At 40.5% G+C, this 20,749-nt stretch overlaps 7 non-coding genes across 7 annotated transcripts; all 7 read left to right on the top strand.

Annotated features, from left to right (window-relative positions):
- Positions 1–777: 777 nt before the first annotated feature.
- TRNAS-AGA (transfer RNA serine (anticodon AGA)) lies at positions 778–859 on the top strand. Its single transcript has one exon. It is a non-coding gene; the product is annotated as a tRNA-Ser (tRNA).
- Positions 860–2,140: 1,281 nt separating this feature from the next.
- TRNAH-GUG (transfer RNA histidin (anticodon GUG)) lies at positions 2,141–2,212 on the top strand. The gene has a single exon. It is a non-coding gene; the product is annotated as a tRNA-His (tRNA).
- Positions 2,213–4,740: 2,528 nt separating this feature from the next.
- TRNAS-CGA (transfer RNA serine (anticodon CGA)) lies at positions 4,741–4,822 on the top strand. The gene has a single exon. It is a non-coding gene; the product is annotated as a tRNA-Ser (tRNA).
- A 3,881-nt stretch (positions 4,823–8,703) lies between these two features.
- TRNAS-AGA (transfer RNA serine (anticodon AGA)) lies at positions 8,704–8,785 on the top strand. Its single transcript has one exon. It is a non-coding gene; the product is annotated as a tRNA-Ser (tRNA).
- Positions 8,786–12,723: 3,938 nt separating this feature from the next.
- Positions 12,724–12,805, top strand: TRNAS-UGA (transfer RNA serine (anticodon UGA)). Its single transcript has one exon. It is a non-coding gene; the product is annotated as a tRNA-Ser (tRNA).
- A 1,281-nt stretch (positions 12,806–14,086) lies between these two features.
- Positions 14,087–14,158, top strand: TRNAH-GUG (transfer RNA histidin (anticodon GUG)). The gene has a single exon. It is a non-coding gene; the product is annotated as a tRNA-His (tRNA).
- A 2,588-nt stretch (positions 14,159–16,746) lies between these two features.
- TRNAS-AGA (transfer RNA serine (anticodon AGA)) lies at positions 16,747–16,828 on the top strand. Its single transcript has one exon. It is a non-coding gene; the product is annotated as a tRNA-Ser (tRNA).
- Positions 16,829–20,749: the final 3,921 nt, after the last annotated feature.

Consider the following 20,749-nt stretch of genomic DNA (forward strand, 5'->3'; position numbering starts at 1 on the left):
CTAGAGTTCAGTTCTTGAGTGTGTGAGACCATTTGCTGACTGAGTGTGTACAACAAATGTTTTACACTGTACTCTGATACTGCCTTACTGCTCGGCAAGCTACCACTTTAGAGAGTAAGGTTATATCTAACTTTAGCCTCTGCCAAACCTCTGGGGACTGGGGACTCTGTGCACACTGTACCTATTTGGGAACAGTATATACAGAGCCACTTTCTCACAGTAGTGATAAAGTGATTAGAGTCCTAAGGCCAACATAAAGATACAGCAAAACGTGAGGTGAAAAGCAAAAAGGTTGCTGGTAGGCCACCTTAAGGATGCCAGGTCTAACAAAAACTGAACTAAGGATAACATGAGTAAAACATCAGGTTTCTCTACTGCATTTGGTGAGACAAGTGGGCCTTCTTTTATCTTCCATTCAAGCAATCTTTGACAGACCCCTTTATTATAGAGCTTTTCAAGGATTAAAGATAAGGCACTTACAAAGGAGTCCCAAATACTCAGAGATGGTTGACTTCTGTAATATGGGTCGTAGACTAAAAGCAGCGCAAAATCAGAGTGCAACAGGGTCCAAAAAACTTGAGTGCCACAAGAGAGTTTGAATGCAAGCGTATCCTTTTACAGATCCAGAGATATACTCATGCAATTTTTGTTTTTAGGACAGAACGTGCATGATGAAAAAAACATTGTTTTTAAAAAGCGCATTGCAGAATATCAGTACTTTGATGTGGGAAAACTTCAAAACTTTCAAACAAAATATTTGTAGGCAGCTTACAGCAAGTTGTTGTGGCCGAGTGGTTAAGGCGATGGACTAGAAATCCATTGGGGTATCCCCGCGCAGGTTCGAATCCTGCCAACAACGAGAATCTTTTTATGATCGGCTACAATTTCAGAAGTTAACCTTTAGTATTTCTTCCATTTCAGTTTTATAAATAGGTGGCTTATTTTTGTGTCACTATTGCCTCTCCACATATTTGTTATCGCTACCTCTTTCATGTCTTTGCTACACCTCATTCCTACTTTAACACTGGTGTAAACGCTTCAAATTATTATACCGTTGCTCTCTCATTCATACCTGCGCATGCACTTGAAAGTTACTTTACCAATAAAAGACGCAAAGAGAGAAATAGAACAAAAGTGCTGGCTGGATTGGCAAACACACTTCATAAAACTGCATTTTCTTTTTTATTCTCCCCCGTGTTACATGCTTAACCTCCCCATGTGTAATTTCTCTTAACCTGCTGTCCCAGGAAGAGAATTTCATCTACAGGCTCTTTCTGTGTTTTTTTCCCTAGTCTGTCTTTCCCATTTCTTAGATGTGTAACTGTTCCTTTACGCGCTCTATTTAAACGCCATCAATCTCATTTGAGCTCCTTGCTCCCGCTTCTGTTTTCTCCACCTCTCATACTGCCAGTTCTCTCTTTCTCTGTGGTTGGTGGCTACTTTCCTGAGCTTCCGAAGCCACGTGGTTCATGCCTCTTGTTGTCAGACTTGAATTGGAAAAGGAACCATATTAACAAGCCTTTACCACTCACACACGGCGGAAGTTTATACTTTAATTCAGTGAGCTAAGAAAAGCGTGTTGTGGGTCCCCTACGAGCCATGGTGCTTGCTTCTTCATGATTTGGCACCAGTCATTAGCCGCAGCTCTGCTAATGAGCCACTGAGGTCAGTTTCAATATTTACTCAAAAACATAACCATGCAGCCCACCCCTCAACTGTGTATTTTTCTTGCTTTTCTGCTGTTCGTGTGATTAGCTGGGAGGAGCTCACGGCGACATCCTCCCTATAAAAGTGTAGATGGATCACTCTCTAACTCTTTCTTGCTTCACATACAAATGGCTTGAAAGGTGCAGGGAAGATGTAGGTCTAATAGACAGAATAGAAGGTCTGTGCCAGGTGGGTTTCTCTGCATTGTTGTCCCATCACAGGTCCGCAAGTGTAATGTGTGATCTTTGACTCCTGGCATTTCACAAGCAGGCGGCCAGGAAACGGTTTCAGCCTATCAACCACTGAGGAGACGCAGCCTCTGAATGAGGAATGAGGAAGCAATGAATACATCCAGCCTATCACAGGAACAGCCCTGAGTGTTCCGAATTATAAATTCTCCATGTCACTGTATGTCGTTGAGCCCAAGTAGCTCGCCGTGATCGTATAGTGGTTAGTACTCTGCGTTGTGGCCGCAGCAACCTCGGTTCGAATCCGAGTCACGGCATTGTGGTTGGCAATGTCACGGCAGTTGGGTGTTAATTTTACAGAATTAGCAAATGTACCAGTGGTTTTTGTAAAACGTCTATTAAAAACAGATCCTTTCAAATATTTAAACCATCTAACAACAAATGATTTAAACTCGCATGATTATAAGCTGTAGCTATAATGTATTTACTTACATAAATTATCGTTCTTGAACCTATTGGGGGTGGAGGGGGAGCGGAGCTCACCCCCCAGGTGCAGTTGAGTGACCTGTGTTGTGGCTCTCTAGAGGGAAGGCACAAATTTTGCTGTCACCCAGCCCAATCCAGACGTGTATTGGGGCCAGGTTTCAGGCAAATAGAGCAGTAAGTGCAGAGAAATGTTCACTCTCTAAAAGTGGCATTTCTAAAATAGTAAAGTTAAATCCAACCTCACCAGTAAGTAGGATTTTCAATAAATAAATAAAGCTACTCCTCTCCGATATGGAATTACCAAATAAAAAGTATAGGGGAATACACAGAGCTAACCTATGAGAGGGGTAGACCTCACAGTAGTGAAAAATGAAATAGACTGTTTGGTACTTACAGGACACACGAACCACCAAAGTACATATCTTATTTTTTACTTACATAGCATCATGCACCTAGGACTACCTAGGGCCTACCTTAGGTGTAAATTATATGTAATAAAAGTGGAGTTTAAGGCTTGGCAAGTAGGCTGGGACTCCCCTGGGAGACCCCTGAGTCTATGCCCAGAACCATAACTCTGCCAGTCGAGTACTTACCTAAAAGCCGATAACTCACTTTTCTTCCATAGGCTAACATTGAGTGGTTTCACTTGGAAATTCTTCCAAGTGGTGTGGAGTTTTGGAACTTTAAAATATTCATCTAAAATCAGCCGAACAACGAATTCTGATTTACTCACCTGTTATCAGGAGAGACCTCAGTGCTGCATCTTGGAGCTCAGTACTGACCCTGAAAAGTAATTTTAACCGTACTTACCAGTAACTCGAATTTCCTTCCATGGGATATCATTGCCTGCTTTTTGCTGAAAATTTTCTAAGTGTCGATTTTTGAAACTTACAAATATTCTTTAAAAATCGTACCAACTGTGAAAACGTAATTGTTTACCTGTTTTAGATAGATGTCCCAGTACTGAGCCTAGGAGCCCAGCACTGGATTACAAAAGTAAGGAGAACGTACTTTACCCGTAACTTGAATTTTCTTCCATAGGAAACCATTGACTGTTTTTCTGTGAAATTTCTTCTAAGTGTCGATTTTGCAACAGGTGGTACAGTAGTGCTGGATCTAGGATCCAACACTGACCTAGAAAAAGTAACCATAACCCCACTTACCTGCTAAGTGAATTTCCTTCCATAGGATAACATTGGTAATTTGATCAGCAAAAGTTTCGAAGTGTCAACTTTTAAAATAGCAAAATATTGCTTAAAAATCACAACAGTAACTAAAACGAATTTACTCACTTGTTTCCAAGAACTGTCCCAGGACTGAATCTAGGATCCAGTCCTGGATTTAGAAAAGTAATCCTGAAAGTAATTAATTGCATATAACTTAAAATTCCCATTGAGCTCAATGTATTATTGTGATTCAAATTGTGTTGCCTATTGCAATAAACTGTAACTATGACCTGCAAAAGTCAATTGCCTATTGCAAAGTATTTAACTAAAGCATCTCATTCTGAGAAAGTATATTTTGATACCTATTGTTGGTTCTAAAATAAAACAACAATATCTTTTGTATGCAAACCAATGGCCTAGAGTTCAGTTCTTGAGTGTGTGAGACCATTTGCTGACTGAGTGTGTACAACAAATGTTTTACACTGTACTCTGATACTGCCTTACTGCTCGGTAAGCTACCACTTTAGAGAGTAAGGTTATATCTAACTTTAGCCTCTGCCAAACCTCTGGGGACTGGGGACTCTGTGCACACTGTACCTATTTGGGAACAGTATATACAGAGCCACTTTCTCACAGTAGTGATAAAGTGATTAGAGTCCTAAGGCCAACATAAAAATACAGCAAAACGTGAGGTGAAAAGCAAAAAGGTTGCAGGTAGGCCACCTTAAGGATGCCAGGTCTAACAAAAACTGAACTAAGGATAACATGAGTAAAACATCAGGTTTCTCTACTGCATTTGGTGAGACAAGTGGGCCTTCTTTTATCTTCCATTCAAGCAATCTTTGACAGACCCCTTTATTATAGAGCTTTTCAAGGATTAAAGATAAGGCACTTACAAAGGAGTCCCAAATACTCAGAGATGGTTGACTTCTGTAATATGGGTCGTAGACTAAAAGCAGCGCAAAAACAGAGTGCAACAGGGTCCAAAAAACTTGAGTGCCACAAGAGAGTTTGAATGCAAGCGTATCCTTTTACAGATCCAGAGATATACTCATGCAATTTTAGTTTTTAGGACAGAACGTGCATGATGAAAAAAACATTGTTTTTAAAAAGCGCATTGCAGAATATCAGTACTTTGATGTGGGAAAACTTCAAAACTTTCAAACAAAATATTTGTAGGCAGCTTACAGCAAGTTGTTGTGGCCGAGTGGTTAAGGCGATGGACTCGAAATCCATTGGGGTATCCCCGCGCAGGTTCGAATCCTGCCAACAACGAGAATCTTTTTATTATCGGCTACAATTTCAGAAGTTAACCTTTAGTATTTCTTCCATTTCAGTTTTATAAATAGGTGGCTTATTTTTGTGTCACTATTGCCTCTCCACATATTTGTTATCGCTACCTCTTTCATGTCTTTGCTACACCTCATTCCTACTTTAACACTGGTGTAAACGCTTCAAATTATTATACCGTTGCTCTCTCATTCATACCTGCGCATGCACTTGAAAGTTACTTTACCAATAAAAGACGCAAAGAGAGAAATAGAACAAAAGTGATGGCTGGATTGGCAAACACACTTCATAAAACTGCATTTTCTTTTTTATTCTCCCCCGTGTTACATGCTTAACCTCCCCATGTGTAATTTCTCTTAACCTGCTGTCCCAGGAAGAGAATTTCATCTACAGGCTCTTTCTGTGTTTTTTTCCCTAGTCTGTCTTTCCCATTTCTTAGATGTGTAACTGTTCCTTTACGCGCTCTATTTAAACGCCATCAATCTCATTTGAGCTCCTTGCTCCCGCTTCTGTTTTCTCCACCTCTCATACTGCCAGTTCTCTCTTTCTCTGTGGTTGGTGGCTACTTTCCTGAGCTTCCGAAGCCACGTGGTTCATGCCTCTTGTTGTCAGACTTGAATTGGAAAAGGAACCATATTAACAAGCCTTTACCACTCACACACGGCGGAAGTTTATACTTTAATTCAGTGAGCTAAGAAAAGCGTGTTGTGGGTCCCCTACGAGCCATGGTGCTTGCTTCATCATGATTTGGCACCAGTCATTAGCCGCAGCTCTGCTAATGAGCCACTGAGGTCAGTTTCAATATTTACTCAAAAACATAACCATGCAGCCCACCCCTCAACTGTGTATTTTTCTTGCTTTTCTGCTGTTCGTGTGATTAGCTGGGAGGAGCTCACGGCGACATCCTCCCTATAAAAGTGTAGATGGATCACTCTCTAACTCTTTCTTGCTTCACATACAAATGGCTTGAAAGGTGCAGGGAAGATGCAGGTCTAATAGACAGAATAGAAGGTCTGTGCCAGGTGGGTTTCTCTGCATTGTTGTCCCATCACAGGTCCGCAAGTGTAATGTGTGATCTTTGACTCCTGGCATTTCACAAGCAGGCGGCCAGGAAACGGTTTCAGCCTATCAACCACTGAGGAGACGCAGCCTCTGAATGAGGAATGAGGAAGCAATGAATACATCCAGCCTATCACAGGAACAGCCCTGAGTGTTCCGAATTATAAATTCTCCATGTCACTGTATGTCGTTGAGCCCAAGTAGCTCCCCGTGATCGTATAGTGGTTAGTACTCTGCGTTGTGGCCGCAGCAACCTCGGTTCGAATCCGAGTCACGGCATTGTGGTTGGCAATGTCACGGCAGTTGGGTGTTAATTTTACAGAATTAGCAAATGTACCAGTGGTTTTTGTAAAACGTCTATTAAAAACAGATCCTTTCAAATATTTAAACCATCTAACAACAAATGATTTAAACTCGCATGATTATAAGCTGTAGCTATAATGTATTTACTTACATAAATTATCGTTCTTGAACCTATTGGGGGTGGAGGGGGAGCGGAGCTCACCCCCCAGGTGCAGTTGAGTGACCTGTGTTGTGGCTCTCTAGAGGGAAGGCACAAATTTTGCTGTCACCCAGCCCAATCCAGACGTGTATTGGGGCCAGGTTTCAGGCAAATAGAGCAGTAAGTGCAGAGAAATGTTCACTCTCTAAAAGTGGCATTTCTAAAATAGTAAAGTTAAATCCAACCTCACCAGTAAGTAGGATTTTCAATAAATAAATAAAGCTACTCCTCTCCGATATGGAATTACCAAATAAAAAGTATAGGGGAATACACAGAGCTAACCTATGAGAGGGGTAGACCTCACAGTAGTGAAAAATGAAATAGACTGTTTGGTACTTACAGGACACACGAACCACCAAAGTACATATCTTATTTTTTACTTACATAGCATCATGCACCTAGGACTACCTAGGGCCTACCTTAGGTGTAAATTATATGTAATAAAAGTGGAGTTTCAGGCTTGGCAAGTAGGCTGGGACTCCCCTGGGAGACCCCTGAGTCTATGCCCAGAACCATAACTCTGCCAGTCGAGTACTTACCTAAAAGCCGATAACTCACTTTTCTTCCATAGGCTAACATTGAGTGGTTTCACTTGGAAATTCTTCCAAGTGGTGTGGAGTTTTGGAACTTTAAAATATTCATCTAAAATCAGCCGAACAACGAATTCTGATTTACTCACCTGTTATCAGGAGAGACCTCAGTGCTGCATCTTGGAGCTCAGTACTGACCCTGAAAAGTAATTTTAACCGTACTTACCAGTAACTCGAATTTCCTTCCATGGGATATCATTGCCTGCTTTTTGCTGAAAATTTTCTAAGTGTCGATTTTTGAAACTTACAAATATTCTTTAAAAATCGTACCAACTGTGAAAACGTAATTGTTTACCTGTTTTAGATAGATGTCCCAGTACTGAGCCTAGGAGCCCAGCACTGGATTACAAAAGTAAGGAGAACGTACTTTACCCGTAACTTGAATTTTCTTCCATAGGAAACCATTGACTGTTTTTCTGTGAAATTTCTTCTAAGTGTCGATTTTGCAACAGGTGGTACAGTAGTGCTGGATCTAGGATCCAACACTGACCTAGAAAAAGTAACCATAACCCCACTTACCTGCTAAGTGAATTTCCTTCCATAGGATAACATTGGTAATTTGATCAGCAAAAGTTTCGAAGTGTCAACTTTTAAAATAGCAAAATATTGCTTAAAAATCACAACAGTAACTAAAACGAATTTACTCACTTGTTTCCAAGAACTGTCCCAGGACTGAATCTAGGATCCAGTCCTGGATTTAGAAAAGTAATCCTGAAAGTAATTAATTGCATATAACTTAAAATTCCCATTGAGCTCAATGTATTATTGTGATTCAAATTGTGTTGCCTATTGCAATAAACTGTAACTATGACCTGCAAAAGTCAATTGCCTATTGCAAAGTATTTAACTAAAGCATCTCATTCTGAGAAAGTATATTTTGATACCTATTGTTGGTTCTAAAATAAAACAACAATATCTGTTGTATGCAAACCAATGGCCTAGAGTTCAGTTCTTGAGTGTGTGAGACCATTTGCTGACTGAGTGTGTACAACAAATGTTTTACACTGCACTCTGATACTGCCTTACTGCTCGGCAAGCTACCACTTTAGAGAGTAAGGTTATATCTAACTTTAGCCTCTGCCAAACCTCTGGGGACTGGGGACTCTGTGCACACTGTACCTATTTGGGAACAGTATATACAGAGCCACTTTCTCACAGTAGTGATAAAGTGATTAGAGTCCTAAGGCCAACATAAAGATACAGCAAAACGTGAGGTGAAAAGCAAAAAGGTTGCTGGTAGGCCACCTTAAGGATGCCAGGTCTAACAAAAACTGAACTAAGGATAACATGAGTAAAACATCAGGTTTCTCTACTGCATTTGGTGAGACAAGTGGGCCTTCTTTTATCTTCCATTCAAGCAATCTTTGACAGACCCCTTTATTATAGAGCTTTTCAAGGATTAAAGATAAGGCACTTACAAAGGAGTCCCAAATACTCAGAGATGGTTGACTTCTGTAATATGGGTCGTAGACTAAAAGCAGCGCAAAAACAGAGTGCAACAGGGTCCAAAAAACTTGAGTGCCACAAGAGAGTTTGAATGCAAGCGTATCCTTTTACAGATCCAGAGATATACTCATGCAATTTTTGTTTTTAGGACAGAACGTGCATGATGAAAAAAACATTGTTTTTAAAAAGCGCATTGCAGAATATCAGTACTTTGATGTGGGAAAACTTCAAAACTTTCAAACAAAATATTTGTAGGCAGCTTACAGCAAGTTGTTGTGGCCGAGTGGTTAAGGCGATGGACTAGAAATCCATTGGGGTATCCCCGCGCAGGTTCGAATCCTGCCAACAACGAGAATCTTTTTATTATCGGCTACAATTTCAGAAGTTAACCTTTAGTATTTCTTCCATTTCAGTTTTATAAATAGGTGGCTTATTTTTGTGTCACTATTGCCTCTCCACATATTTGTTATCGCTACCTCTTTCATGTCTTTGCTACACCTCATTCCTACTTTAGCACTGGTGTAAACGCTTCAAATTATTATACCGTTGCTCTCTCATTCATACCTGCGCATGCACTTGAAAGTTACTTTACCAATAAAAGACGCAAAGAGAGAAATAGAACAAAAGTGCTGGCTGGATTGGCAAACACACTTCATAAAACTGCATTTTCTTTTTTATTCTCCCCCGTGTTACATGCTTAACCTCCCCATGTGTAATTTCTCTTAACCTGCTGTCCCAGGAAGAGAATTTCATCTACAGGCTCTTTCTGTGTTTTTTTCCCTAGTCTGTCTTTCCCATTTCTTAGCTGTGTAACTGTTCCTTTACGCGCTCTATTTAAACGCCATCAATCTCATTTGAGCTCCTTGCTCCCGCTTCTGTTTTCTCCACCTCTCATACTGCCAGTTCTCTCTTTCTCTGTGGTTGGTGGCTACTTTCCTGAGCTTCCGAAGCCACGTGGTTCCTGCCTCTTGTTGTCAGACTTGAATTGGAAAAGGAACCATATTAACAAGCCTTTACCACTCACACACGGCGGAAGTTTATACTTTAATTCAGTGAGCTAAGAAAAGCGTGTTGTGGGTCCCCTACGAGCCATGGTGCTTGCTTCATCATGATCTGGCACCAGTCATTAGCCGCAGCTCTGCTAATGAGCCACTGAGGTCAGTTTCAATATTTACTCAAAAACATAACCATGCAGCCCACCCCTCAACTGTGTATTTATCTTGCTTTTCTGCTGTTCGTGTGATTAGCTGGGAGGAGCTCACGGCGACATCCTCCCTATAAAAGTGTAGATGGATCACTCTCTAACTCTTTCTTGCTTCACATACAAATGGCTTGAAAGGTGCAGGGAAGATGCAGGTCTAATAGACAGAATAGAAGGTCTGTGCCAGGTGGGTTTCTCTGCATTGGTGTCCCATCACAGGTCCGCAAGTGTAATGTGTGATCTTTGACTCCTGGCATTTCACAAGCAGGCGGCCAGGAAACGGTTTCAGCCTATCAACCACTGAGGAGACGCAGCCTCTGAATGAGGAATGAGGAAGCAATGAATACATCCAGCCTATCACAGGAACAGCCCTGAGTGTTCCGAATTATAAATTCTCCATGTCACTGTATGTCGTTGAGCCCAAGTAGCTCGCCGTGATCGTATAGTGGTTAGTACTCTGCGTTGTGGCCGCAGCAACCTCGGTTTGAATCCGAGTCTCGGCATTGTGGTTGGCAATGTCACGGCAGTTGGGTGTTAATTTTACAGAATTAGCAAATGTACCAGTGGTTTTTGTAAAATGTCTATTAAAAACAGATCCTTTCAAATATTTAAACCATCTAACAACAAATGATTTAAACTCGCATGATTATAAGCTGTAGCTATAATGTATTTACTTACATAAATTATCGTTCTTGAACCTATTGGGGGTGGAGGGGGAGCGGAGCTTACCCCCCAGGTGCAGTTGAGTGACCTGTGTTGTGGCTCTCTAGAGGGAAGGCACAAATTTTGCTGTCACCCAGCCCAATGCAGACGTGTATTGGGGCCAGGTTCCAGGCAAATAGAGCAGTAAGTGCAGAGAAATGTTCACTCTCTAAAAGTGGCATTTCTAAAATAGTAAAGTTAAATCCAACCTCACCAGTAAGTAGGATTTTCAATAAATAAATAAAGCTACTCCTCTCCGATATAGAATTACCAAATAAAAAGTATAGGGGAATACACAGAGCTAACCTATGAGAGGGGTATACCTCACAGTAGTGAAAAATGAAATAGACTGTTTGGTACTTACAGGACACGCGAACCACCAAAGTACATATCTTATTTTTTACTTACATAGCATCATGCACCTAGGACTACCTAGGGCCTACCTTAGGTGTAAATGATATGTAATAAAAGGGGAGTTTAAGGCTGGGCAAGTAGGCTGGGACTCCCCTGGGAGACCCCTGAGTCTATGCCCAGAACCATAACTCTGCCAGTCGAGTACTTAACTAAAAGCCGATAACTCACTTTTCTTCCATAGGCTAACATTGAGTTGTTTCACTTGGAAATTCTTCTAAGTGGTGTGGAGTTTTGGAACTTTAAAATATTCATCTAAAATCAGCCGAACAACGAATTCTGATTTACTCACCTGTTATCAGGAGAGACCTCAGTGCTGCATCTCGGAGCTCAGTACTGACCCTGAAAAGTAATTTTAACCGTACTTACCAGTAACTCGAATTTCCTTCCATGGGATATCATTGCCTGCTTTTTGCTGAAAATTTTCTAAGTGTCGATTTTTGAAACTTACAAATATTCTTTAAAAATCGTACCAACTGTGAAAACGTAATTGTTTACCTGTTTTAGATAGATGTCCCAGTACTGAGCCTAGGAGCCCAGCACTGGATTACAAAAGTAACGAGAACGTACTTTACCCGTAACTTGAATTTTCTTCCATAGGAAACCATTGACTGTTTTTCTGTGAAATTTCTTCTAAGTGTCGATTTTGCAAACATGTAAATATTCCTTAAAAATCGCCTGTATAACTTAAACGCAGTTTCTCAACTGCTTACAGGTGGTACAGTAGTGCTGGATCTAGGATCCAACACTGAACTAGAAAAAGTAACCATAACCCCACTTACCTGCTAAGTGAATTTCCTTCCATAGGATAACATTGGTAATTTGATCAGCAAAAGTTTCTAAGTGTCAACTTTTAAAATAGCAAAATATTGCTTAAAAATCACAACAGTAACTAAAACGAATTTACTCACTTGTTTCCAAGAACTGTCCCAGGACTGAATCTAGGATCCAGTCCTGGATTTAGAAAAGTAATCCTGAAAGTAATTAATTGCATATAACTTAAAATTCCCATTGAGCTCAATGTATTATTGTGATTCAAATTGTGTTGCCTATTGCAATAAACTGTAACTATGACCTGCAAAAGTCAATTGCCTATTGCAAAGTATTTAACTAAAGCATCTCATTCTGAGAAAGTATATTTTGATACCTATTGGTTCTAAAATAAAACAACAATATCTTTTTTATGCAAACCAATGGCCTAGAGTTCAGTTCTTGAGTGTGTGAGACCATTTGCTGACTGAGTGTGTACAACAAATGTTTTACACTGTACTCTGATACTGCCTTACTGCTCGGCAAGCTACCACTTTAGAGAGTAAGGTTATATCTAACTTTAGCCTCTGCCAAACCTCTGGGGACTGGGGACTCTGTGCACACTGTACCTATTTGGGAACAGTATATACAGAGTCACTTTCTCACAGTAGTGATAAAGTGATTAGAGTCCTAAGGCCAACATAAAGATACAGCAAAACGTGAGGTGAAAAGCAAAAAGGTTGCTGGTAGGCCACCTTAAGGATGCCAGGTCTTACAAAAACTGAACTAAGGATAACATGAGTAAAACATCAGGTTTCTCTACTGCATTTGGTGAGACAAGTGGGCCTTCTTTTATCTTCCATACAAGCAATCTTTGACAGACCCCTTTATTATAGAGCTTTTCAAGGATTAAAGATAAGGCACTTACAAAGGAGTCCCAAATACTCAGAGATGGTTGACTTCTGTAATATGGGTCGTAGACTAAAAGCAGCGCAAAAACAGAGTGCAACAGGGTCCAAAAAACTTGAGTGCCACAAGAGAGTTTGAATGCAAGCGTATCCTTTTACAGATCCAGAGATATACTCATGCAATTTTTGTTTTTAGGCCAGAACGTGCATGATGAAAAAAACATTGTTTTTAAAAAGCGCATTGCAGAATATCAGTACTTTGATGTGGGAAAACTTCAAAACTTTCAAACAAAATATTTGTAGGCAGCTTACAGCAAGTTGTTGTGGCCGAGTGGTTAAGGCGATGGACTTGAAATCCATTGGGGTATCCCCGCGCAGGTTCGAATCCTGTCAACAACGAGAATCAATTTATTATCGGCTACAATTTCAGAAGTTAACCTTTAGTATTTCTTCCATTTCAGTTTTATAAATAGGTGGCTTATTTTTGTGTCACTATTGCCTCTCCACATATTTGTTATCGCTACCTCTTTCATGTCTTTGCTACACCTCATTCCTACTTTAGCACTGGTATAAACGCTTCAAATTATTATACCGTTGCTCTCTCATTCATACCTGCGCATGCACTTGAAAGTTACTTTACCAATAAAAGACGCAAAGAGAGAAATAGAACAAAAGTGCTGGCTGGATTGGCAAACACACTTCATAAAACTGCATTTTCTTTTTTATTCTCCCCCGTGTTACATGCTTAACCTCCCCATGTGTAATTTCTCTTAACCTGCTGTCCCAGGAAGAGAATTTCATCTACAGGCTCTTTCTGTGTTTTTTTCCCTAGTCTGTCTTTCCCATTTCTTAGCTGTGTAACTGTTCCTTTACGCGCTCTATTTAAACGCCATCAATCTCATTTGAGCTCCTTGCTCCCGCTTCTGTTTTCTCCACCTCTCATACTGCCAGTTCTCTCTTTCTCTATGGTTGGTGGCTACTTTCCTGAGCTTCCGAAGCCACGTGGTTCCTGCCTCTTGTTGTCAGACTTGAATTGGAAAAGGAACCATATTAACAAGCCTTTACCACTCACACACGGCGGAAGTTTATACTTTAATTCAGTGAGCTAAGAAAAGCGTGTTGTGGGTCCCCTATGAGCCATGGTGCTTGCTTCATCCTGATTTGGCACCAGTCATTAGCCGCAGCTCTGCTAATGAGCCACTGAGGTCAGTTTCAATATTTACTCAAAAACATAACCATGCAGCCCACCCCTCAACTGTGTATTTATCTTGCTTTTCTGCTGTTCGTGTGATTAGCTGGGAGGAGCTCACGGCGACATCCTCCCTATAAAAGTGTAGATGGATCACTCTCTAACTCTTTCTTGCTTCACATACAAATGGCTTGAAAGGTGCAGGGAAGATGCAGGTCTAATAGACAGAATAGAAGGTCTGTGCCAGGTGGGTTTCTCTGCATTGGTGTCCCATCACAGGTCCGCAAGTGTAATGTGTGATCTTTGACTCCTGGCATTTCACAAGCAGGCGGCCAGGAAACGGTTTCAGCCTATCAACCACTGAGGAGACGCAGCCTCTGAATGAGGAATGAGGAAGCAATGAATACATCCAGCCTATCACAGGAACAGCCCTGAGTGTTCCGAATTATAAATTCTCCATGTCACTGTATGTCGTTGAGCCCAAGTAGCTCGCCGTGATCGTATAGTGGTTAGTACTCTGCGTTGTGGCCGCAGCAACCTCGGTTCGAATCCGAGTCACGGCATTGTGGTTGGCAATGTCGCGGCAGTTGGGTGTTCATTTTACAGAATTAGCAAATGTACCAGTGGTTTTTGTAAAATGTCTATTAAAAACAGATCCTTTCAAATATTTAAACCATCTAACAACAAATGATTTAAACTCGCATGATTATAAGCTGTAGCTATAATGTATTTACTTACATAAATTATCGTTCTTGAACCTATTGGGGGTGGAGGGGGAGCGGAGCTCACCCCCCAGGTGCAGTTGAGTGACCTGTGTTGTGGCTCTCTAGAGGGAAGGCACAAATTTTGCTGTCACCCAGCCCAATCCAGACGTGTATTGGGGCCAGGTTTCAGGCAAATAGAGCAGTAAGTGCAGAGAAATGTTCACTCTCTAAAAGTGCCATTTCTAAAATAGTAAAGTTAAATCCAACCTCACCAGTAAGTAGGATTGTCAATAAATAAATAAAGCTACTCCTCTCCGATATGGAATTACCAAATAAAAAGTATAGGGGAATACACAGAGCTAACCTATGAGAGGGGTAGACCTCACAGTAGTGAAAAATGAAATAGACTGTTTGGTACTTACAGGACACGCGAACCACCAAAGTACATATCTTATTTTTTACTTACATAGCATCATGCACCTAGGACTACCTAGGGCCTACCTTAGGTGTAAATGATATGTAATAAAAGGGGAGTTTAAGGCTGGGCAAGTAGGCTGGGACTCCCCTGGGAGACCCCTGAGTCTATGCCCAGAACCATAACTCTGCCAGTCGAGTACTTACCTAAAAGCAGATAACTCACTTTTCTTCCATAGGCTAACATTGAGTTGTTTCACTTGGAAATTCTTCTAAGTGGTGTGGAGTTTTGGAACTTTAAAATATTCATCTAAAATCAGCCGAACAACGAATTCTGATTTACTCACCTGTTATCAGGAGAGACCTCAGTGCTGCATCTCGGAGCTCAGTACTGACCCTGAAAAGTAATTTTAACCGTACTTACCAGTAACTCGAATTTCCTTCCATGGGATATCATTGCCTGCTTTTTGCTGAAAATTTTCTAAGTGTCGATTTTTGAAACTTACAAATATTCTTTAAAAATCGTACCAACTGTGAAAACGTAATTGTTTACCTGTTTTAGATAGATGTCCCAGTACTGAGCCTAGGAGCCCAGCACTGGATTACAAAAGTAACGAGAACGTACTTTACCCGTAACTTGAATTTTCTTCCATAGGAAACCATTGACTGTTTTTCTGTGAAATTTCTTCTAAGTGTCGATTTTGCAAACATGTAAATATTCCTTAAAAATCGCCTGTATAACTTAAACGCAGTTTCTCAACTGCTTACAGGTGGTACAGTAGTGCTGGATCTAGGATCCAACACTGACCTAGAAAAAGTAACCATAACCCCACTTACCTGCTAAGTGAATTTCCTTCCGTAGGATAACATTGATAATTTGATCAGCAAAAGTTTCTAAGTGTCAACTTTTAAAATAGCAAAATATTGCTTAAAAATCACAACAGTAACTAAAACGAATTTACTCACTTGTTTCCAAGAACTGTCCCAGGACTGAATCTAGGATCCAGTCCTGGATTTCGAAAAGTAATCCTGAAAGTAATTAATTGCATATAACTTAAAATTCCCATTGAGCTCAATGTATTATTGTGATTCAAATTGTGTTGCCTATTGCAATAAACTGTAACTATGACCTGCAAAAGTCAATTGCCTATTGCAAAGTATTTAACTAAAGCATCTCATTCTGAGAAAGTATATTTTGATACCTATTGTTGGTTCTAAAATAAAACAACAATATATTTTGTATGCAAACCAATGGCCTAGAGTTCAGTTCTAGAGTGTGTGAGACCACTTGCTGACTGAGTGTGTACAACAAATGTTTTACACTGTACTCTGATACTGCCTTACTGCTCGGCAAGCTACCACTTTAGAGAGTAAGGTTATATCTAACTTTAGCCTCTGCCAAACCTCTGGGGACTGGGCACTCTGTGCACACTGTACCTATTTGGGAACAGTATATACAGAGCCACTTTCTCACAGTAGTGATAAAGTGATTAGAGTCCTAAGGCCAACATAAAGATACAGCAAAACGTGAGGTGAAAAGCAAAAAGGTTGCTGGTAGGCCACCTTAAGGATGCCAGGTCTAACAAAAACTGAACTAAGGATAACATGAGTAAAACATCAGGTTTCTCTACTGCATTTGGTGAGACAAGTGGGCCTTCTTTTATCTTCCATTCAAGCAATCTTTGACAGACCCCTTTATTATAGAGCTTTTCAAGGATTAAAGATAAGGCACTTACAAAGGAGTCCCAAATACTCAGAGATGGTTGACTTCTGTAATATGGGTCGTAGACTAAAAGCAGCGCAAAAACAGAGTGCAACAGGGTCCAAAAAACTTGAGTGCCACAAGAGAGTTTGAATGCAAGCGTATCCTTTTACAGATCCAGAGATATACTCATGCAATTTTTGTTTTTAGGACAGAACGTGCATGATGAAAAAAACATTGTTTTTAAAAAGCGCATTGCAGAATATCAGTACTTTGATGTGGGAAAACTTCAAAACTTTCAAACAAAATATTTGTAGGCAGCTTACAGCAAGTTGTTGTGGCCGAGTGGTTAAGGCGATGGACTAGAAATCCATTGGGGTATCCCTGCGCAGGTTCGAATCCTTCCAACAACGAGAATCTTTTTATTATCGGCTACAATTTCAGAAGTTAACCTTTAGTATTTCTTCCATTTCAGTTTTATAAATAGGTGGCTTATTTTTGTGTCACTATTGCCTCTCCACATATTTGTTATCGCTACCTCTTTCATGTCTTTGCTACACCTCATTCCTACTTTAGCACTGGTGTAAACGCTTCAAATTATTATACCGTTGCTCTCTCATTCATACCTGCGCATGCACTTGAAAGTTACTTTACCAATAAAAGACGCAAAGAGAGAAATAGAACAAAAGTGCTGGCTGGATTGGCAAACACACTTCATAAAACTGCATTTTCTTTTTTATTCTCCCCCGTGTTACATGCTTAACCTCCCCATGTGTAATTTCTCTTAACCTGCTGTCCCAGGAAGAGAATTTCATCTACAGGCTCTTTCTGTGTTTTTTTCCCTAGTCTGTCTTTCCCATTTCTTAGCTGTGTAACTGTTCCTTTACGCGCTCTATTTAAACGCCATCAATCTCATTTGAGCTCCTTGCTCCCGCTTCTGTTTTCTCCACCTCTCATACTGCCAGTTCTCTCTTTCTCTGTGGTTGGTGGCTACTTTCCTGAGCTTCCGAAGCCACGTGGTTCCTGCCTCTTGTTGTCAGACTTGAATTGGAAAAGGAACTATATTAACAAGCCTTTACCACTCACACACGGCGGAAGTTTATACTTTAATTCAGTGAGCTAAGAAAAGCGTGTTGTGGGTCCCCTACGAGCCATGGTGCTTGCTTCATCATGATTTGGCACCAGTCATTAGCCGCAGCTCTGCTAATGAGCCACTGAGGTCAGTTTCAATATTTACTCAAAAACATAACCATGCAGCCCACCCCTCAACTGTGTATTTATCTTGCTTTTCTGCTGTTCGTGTGATTAGCTGGGAGGTGCTCACGGCGACATCCTCCCTATAAAAGTGTAGATGGATCACTCTCTAACTCTTTCTTGCTTCACATACAAATGGCTTGAAAGGTGCAGGGAAGATGCAGGTCTAATAGACAGAATAGAAGGTCTGTGCCAGGTGGGTTTCTCTGCATTGGTGTCCCATCACAGGTCCGCAAGTGTAATGTGTGATCTTTGACTCCTGGCATTTCACAAGCAGGCGGCCAGGAAACGGTTTCAGCCTATCAACCACTGAGGAGACGCAGCCTCTGAATGAGGAAGCAATGAATACATCCAGCCTATCACAGGAACAGCCCTGAATGTTCCGAATTATAAATTCTCCATGTCACTGTATGTCGTTGAGCCCAAGTAGCTCGCCGTGATCGTATAGTGGTTAGTACTCTGCGTTGTGGCCGCAGCAACCTTGGTTTGAATCCGAGTCACGGCATTGTGGTTGGCAATGTCACGGCAGTTGGGTGTTAAGTTTACAGAATTAGCAAATGTACCAGTGGTTTTTGTAAAATGTCTATTAAAAACAGATCCTTTCAAATATTTAAACCATCTAACAACAAATGATTTAAACTCGCATGATTATAAGCTGTAGCTATAATGTATTTACTTACATAAATTATCGTTCTTGAACCTATTGGGGGTGGAGGGGGAGCGGAGCTCACCCCCCAGGTGCAGTTGAGTGACCTGTGTTGTGGCTCTCTAGAGGGAAGGCACAAATTTTGCTGTCACCCAGCCCAATCCAGACGTGTATTGGGGCCAGGTTTCAGGCAAATAGAGCAGTAAGTGCAGAGAAATGTTCACTCTCTAAAAGTGGCATTTCTAAAATAGTAAAGTTAAATCCAACCTCACCAGTAAGTAGGATTTTCAATAAATAAATAAAGCTACTCCTCTCCGATATGGAATTACCAAATAAAAAGTATAGGGGAATACACAGAGCTAACCTATGAGAGGGGTAGACCTCACAGTAGTGAAAAATGAAATAGACTGTTTGGTACTTACAGGACACGCGAACCACCAAAGTACATATCTTATTTTTTACTTACATAGCATCATGCACCTAGGACTACCTAGGGCCTACCTTAGGTGTAAATTATATGTAATAAAAGGGGAGTTTAAGGCTTGGCAAGTAGGCTGGGACTCCCCTGGGAGACCCCTGAGTCTATGCCCAGAACCATAACTCTGCCAGTCGAGTACTTACCTAAAAGCCGATAACTCACTTTTCTTCCATAGGCTAACATTGAGTGGTTTCACTTGGAAATTCTTCTAAGTGGTGTGGAGTTTTGGAACTTTAAAATATTCATCTAAAATCAGCCGAACAACGAATTCTGATTTACTCACCTGTTATCAGGAGAGACCTCAGTGCTGCATCTTGGAGCTCAGTACTGACCCTGAAAAGTAATTTTAACCGTACTTACCAGTAACTCGAATTTCCTTCCATGGGATATCATTGCCTGCTTTTTGCGGAAAATTTTCTAAGTGTCGATTTTTGAAACTTACAAATATTCTTTAAAAATCGTACCAACTGTGAAAACGTAATTGTTTACCTGTTTTAGATAGATGTCCCAGTACTGAGCCTAGGAGCCCAGCACTGGATTACAAAAGTAACGAGAACGTACCTTAGCCGTAACTTGAATTTTCTTCCATAGGAAACCATTGACTGTTTTTCTGTGAAATTTCTTCTAAGTGTCGATTTTGCAAACATGTAAATATTCCTTAAAAATCGCCTGTATAACTTAAATGCAGTTTCTCAACTGCTTACAGGTGGTACAGTAGTGCTGGATCTAGGATCCAACACTGACCTAGAAAAAGTAACCATAACCCCACTTACCTGCTAAGTGAATTTCCTTCCATAGGATAACATTGGTAATTTGATCAGCAAAAGTTTCTAAGTGTCAACTTTTAAAATAGCAAAATATTGCTTAAAAATCACAACAGTAACTAAAACCAATTTACTCACTTGTTTCCAAGAACTGTCCCAGGACTGAATCTAGGATCCAGTCCTGGATTTAGAAAAGTAATCCTGAAAGTAATTAATTGCATATAACTTAAAATTCCCATTGAGCTCAATGTATTATTGTGATTCAAATTGTGTTGCCTATTGCAATAAACTGTAACTATGACCTGCAAAAGTCAATTGCCTATTGCAAAGTATTTAACTAAAGCATCTCATTCTGAGAAAGTATATTTTGATACCTATTGTTGGTTCTAAAATAAAACAACAATATCTTTTGTATGCAAACCAATGGCCTAGAGTTCAGTTCTAGAGTGTGTGAGACCATTTGCTGACTGAGTGTGTACAACAAATGTTTTACACTGTACTCTGATACTGCCTTACTGCTCGGCAAGCTACCACTTTAGAGAGTAAGGTTATATCTAACTTTAGCCTCTGCCAAACCTCTGGGGACTGGGGACTCTGTGCACACTGTACCTATTTGGGAACAGTATATACAGAGCCACTTGCTCACAGTAGTGATAAAGTGATTAGAGTCCTAAGGCCAACATAAAGATACAGCAAAACGTGAGGTGAAAAGCAAAAAGGTTGCTGGTAGGCCACCTTAAGGATGCCAGGTCTAACAAAAACTGAACTAAGGATAACATGAGTAAAACATCAGGTTTCTCTACTGCATTTGGTGAGACAAGTGGGCCTTCTTTTATCTTCCATTCAAGCAATCTTTGACAGACCCCTTTATTATAGAGCTTTTCAAGGATTAAAGATAAGGCACTTACAAAGGAGTCCCAAATACTCAGAGATGGTTGACTTCTGTAATATGGGTCGTAGACTAAAAGCAGCGCAAAAACAGAGTGCAACAGGGTCCACAAAACTTGAGTGCCACAAGAGAGTTTGAATGCAAGCGTATCCTTTTACAGATCCAGAGATATACTCATGCAATTTTTGTTTTTAGGACAGAACGTGCATGATGAAAAAAACATTGTTTTTAAAAAGCGCATTGCAGAATATCAGTACTTTGATGTGGGAAAACTTCAAAACTTTCAAACAAAATATTTGTAAG

This window comes from Triturus cristatus, chromosome 12 (genome assembly GCF_964204655.1).
Source record: "Triturus cristatus chromosome 12, aTriCri1.1, whole genome shotgun sequence".
Lineage (NCBI taxonomy): Eukaryota > Metazoa > Chordata > Amphibia > Caudata > Salamandridae > Triturus > Triturus cristatus.